This window comes from Mobula hypostoma, chromosome 1, assembly GCF_963921235.1.
Source record: "Mobula hypostoma chromosome 1, sMobHyp1.1, whole genome shotgun sequence".
NCBI classification, from domain to species: domain Eukaryota; kingdom Metazoa; phylum Chordata; class Chondrichthyes; order Myliobatiformes; family Myliobatidae; genus Mobula; species Mobula hypostoma.
Genome location: NC_086097.1, coordinates 10,759,458 through 10,763,782, shown reverse-complemented (window position 1 = coordinate 10,763,782; position 4,325 = coordinate 10,759,458). Strand labels below are relative to the sequence as shown.

General features: G+C 41.8%; 1 pseudogene; it reads right to left on the bottom strand.

The window, feature by feature from the left end:
• Positions 1-2,704: 2,704 nt before the first annotated feature.
• On the bottom strand, positions 2,705-3,663 carry LOC134356750 (Y-box-binding protein 1-like; annotated as a pseudogene).
• Between the last annotated feature and the right edge of the window lie 662 nt (positions 3,664-4,325).

Sequence of the window (4,325 nt, the reverse complement as noted above, 5' to 3'; positions counted from 1 at the left end):
TAGACCAAAGAGAATTCAAAGGTCAACTGAAGGGGCAGCCAATCAGGACTGACGCAAGTGAACAGGGGCCTAAATAGATGTGAGCACTCCCAGAGTAAAAGACTGCGCACTGAGGATGTCACCTCGACTGGTGATGAAATGTCTGCAAGCTAACTGCCAAGCTCAGCAACCACAACAATATCAAAAAAAAAGGATGTTTGGCAGCTTAGAATGAAATGTTCAAAATGAATTGATGAAAACTGAAGAAAGGGCATAACACTATTAGCTTTGCTGAGGCAGATGTCATTAATCCTTAATGGAGGTCTTTGTAGTTTTGTCTACCATACTATTGGGAACTGGATAACAGTTTAAGAACCGAGTTGGAATAAAGGCTGAATAAATTTAGATCTCAATGTCAAGTTTCACTATTTGCTCTTTTGCAACAATCAAAATGATGCTGCTGCCATGAGGAAGAAGATATAGGAGCCTCAGGACTCACAGCAATTGGTTCAGAAACGGTTACTACCCCTCAACCATCAGACTCTTGAACCAAAGGGGATAACTTTACTTACCTCATTATTGAGAAGTTCCGACAACCAACGGACTCACTTTCAAGGACTCTTCATCTCACGTTCTCATTATTTACTGTTTATTTATCTATTATTATTGTTTAATCTTTTCCAGTTTGCACAGTTTGTTGTCTTCTGCACTCTGGTTGAACGCACTAGTTGGGTGGTCTTTTATTAATTCTGTTATTATTATTCTATAGATTTGTTGAGTATGCTCACAAGAAAATAAATCTCAGGGTTGTATCTGTTGACATATGTCCTTTGTTAATGAATTTAGTTTGAGTTTTGAACATTGAAATATACTGGAATACACATTTGTTATCTGAGCAACACAATTTTTGTGTGTTTTATTGAACATTTATGTAACAGCAGCAATGATAGAACAGCTGAGAGGTCTCATATCTTGGACTACAAGAACTGAGTGATATGAAGAGCATTTCTTCGACTTGTCTTTAACGACATCCACAGATCCAGGCAGGCTGAAAAGCTCCACCCATCCTGAGTATCTGAGGTTACCTCAGAGGCATGTGTGATATTTAAGATAAAACCACAAAATACTCGAAATACTCAACAAGTCTGGTTGCACCAGAGGGAAGAGAAATTGAAGTGGTGAAAAGCCTTCGTCCTGTAAAGTTTGTAATGTTAATTTAGTTTCTTTTTCCATAGATGCTGCCTGACCTGTTGAGCTTTTCCAGTGTCTTTAGTTTTTATTTTAACTGCCTAGTACATGCACAAACACAAAACGAGCAGCTCTGATTGTGCAGATTCAGGTTCCGACTAATCAAAACAGTGAAATGTATTGTTTGCATCACAACTTAAGAATGTGCTGGGGGCAGCCCACAGGTGTCACCACACATTCTGGTGCTAACGTCGTATGTCCACAATATTTATCAGAATAACACAGCAACGTCAATAAAATAAAATAACAGCAAAAGAAACCCCTTTCTACCCACTCACATCCACATATGGACCTCCCACCCCAGAACAAAGTTCAAAGTTCAAAGTTAATTTATTATCAAAGTACATTTATATTACTATATACACTCCTGAGATTCTTTTTAGCAGGCACTCTCAGTAAATACAAAGAAAAACAATAGAATCAATGAAAAACTACACACGAGACAAACAAACAACGAATGTGCAAGTACAAAAAGATAAGATTAGTAAATATAAAAGTAAACAATAAATATCAATAACATAGGATGTGAAGTCTTTGAAAGTGAATCCATAGTACGTGGGAACAGTTCAGTGATGGGGCAAGTGAAGTTGAGTAGTATTATCTCCTTTGGTTCAAGGGGCTGATGGTTGAGGGGTAATAACTGTTCCAGAACCTGGTGGTGGGGTCCTGAGACTTCTATACTTTCCTCCTGATGGCAGCAGTGAGAAGAGAGCATGGCCTGAGTGGTGGGAATCCTTGATGATGGATGCTGCTTTCCTACGACAGCACTCTGTGTAGAAATGATCAATAGTGGGGAGACTTTAGCTGTGATGGAATGGTCTGTATCCTTTACCTTTTGTAAGCTTTTCCATTCCGGTGTTTTCATACCAGGTAATTTTGCAACTCTACACTGCTCATCTATAGAAGTTTGTTAAAGATTTAGATGACATGCTGAATCTTTGCAAATGTCTACTTCAAAGGTGACTTGTCACCAACAAAAGAAGTGGTTGGTGATCTGAAGTCTCTGCTAGTTATTGGGGGAGTCCAGAACCAGAGGCCACAGTTTAAGAATAAGGGGTAGACCATTTAGAATGGAGTTGAGGAAAAACTTTTTCACACATAGGGTTGTGGTTCTGTGGAATGCTCTGCCTCAGAAGGCAGTGGAGGCCAATTCTCTGGATTCTTTCATGAAAGAGTTAGATACAGCTCTTAAAAATAGCGGAGTCAAGGGATATGGGGAAAAGGCAGGAAAAGGGTACTGATTGTGGATGATCAGCCATGATCACAGTGAATGGTGGTGCTGGCTCGAAGGGCTGAATGGCCTACTCCTGCACCTATTGTCTATTGTCTAAAAGTCGGGGCAATCCAATGACTCGCAGAAAGATCAGTACTTTACCATTAATCCTTCACCATTTGATTTCACAGTTGATCAAAATCATGTTGTTCGTACCATTGTTCTTAAGCTGCTGTTAAAGTACAGTTTTGCTGATATTAAGGATCACCTGCAGTGCCATCTGTCGGACTCAAGAGGGAGAATTCCTTCAGGTGCACATTCAGCACAAGTGTGAAAATACAACAATAGAAACCTTACAATTTGTTGCCAGAATTCGCCTCTGTTTTGATGCTGTTTCCCAACTTTGTGAAAAACAAGACACATTGGCTGAGGATTTAAAATATGTACATGCAAAAGGAACTTTCCGGCAAAGGATTAAGTGTATGATTCTCAATGGTGGAAATGATTGGTTCAAAATTTACCTTGAGCAAAAGCTGTTCTGTTTGCATGGAATTGATTTTGTCCTCTGTTAGGTTTACCTTCTTCCCCAGCAACCTGGTTTTCATTTATTTCACCACCCTCAGTAATTTCTCCCTGAGGCTGGTTGCTATATTGTGGGCAGCGACCATAGCGACGATGAACAAAGTAAGGTGAGTAACGCTGTCTTCTGTAAGCAGGGCGATGTTGCTGATTTTGATCATCTTGGTTTTCTCCACCTGTTGCTGTCTCTGATCTATCTCCTTTCTCTCCACCTTCAATGTCCTGTTGGTAATTACGTAGTGGACCTGGGCAGCAAGGGTTGTGATGATGATAATGATTTCTATCCACAGCATATCGGCTTCCTTGGACTGGAACTCCTCCGGGACCAGTTACGTTTGCTGCTTCTGCACCCTTCTCGCCTTCCGCTACGTCGAACTCCACAGTTTCACCGTCTCCAACACTGCGGAGGTATTTCCATGGATTATTCTTTTTTATAGCAGTCCGATGTACAAGCACATCTTCCTTTGTATCATTCTTGTTGATGAATCCATATCTATTCCATACGTTGAACCACTTTACAGTTCCAAGAACCTTTGCTGCGATGACTGTCTTCTCCCCGGGGGTTTGGGTTTGTCTGGCTGTTGCTGCCGCTGCTGTTTGGATTGCTGCTCCGTCTCGGTCTCACTCATGCTGTTGACGGGCTGCGTGAGGTGGTTGCGGCTCAGGCCGGTCTGAGGTGGGCGCTCCTGTGCTCTCTCCACTTCTTTCTTCTCTCTAATATAATTCCTTTCCACTTTTTCTGTCTCCAGTTGCAGAAAAAGCTCTGCAATTCGTATTCCTTCCTTGTACTGTTGATTTAGTTCCTTCATCCTTCTCTGATCCTCCTGCTAAGTGCCTTCCTGTAACTGCTGTAGCTGTCTTTTCAGAGATGTCAATTTCTCCTGGTACATCTGCTCTTTTACTTCTAGGTAGTCTTCATCATCCTGCTTATTGGCAATATCTGTCTCCCTTGCATCCTCCGAATCCTCATCCGAGTCGCGGCCACGGATACTGTGCTCGGCTTCATTGTCAATGCTGTCTAGCTCCTCCTCGTCATTGCAATAGTCGACAATGGGTGAGAGGAGAGCTGCAGATATCTTCCCAGCCGAGCTTCACTCCTTTGTTGACACATCTAGTGCCTTGATGGTGTGCCAATCCAACTGGATTTTCCTGAGCCATTCACGTCCCAGCAATGGTGGTCCTCCATTTTTCAGTATATAGAGGTTCAGCTGCTGTGTTTTGTCTCTGTAGGTCACTGTCACTTTAATTTTACCTTCGGGGCGCACTTTCTGTCCTGTGTAAGTCTTTAGCAGTAGTTTAGTTCGTT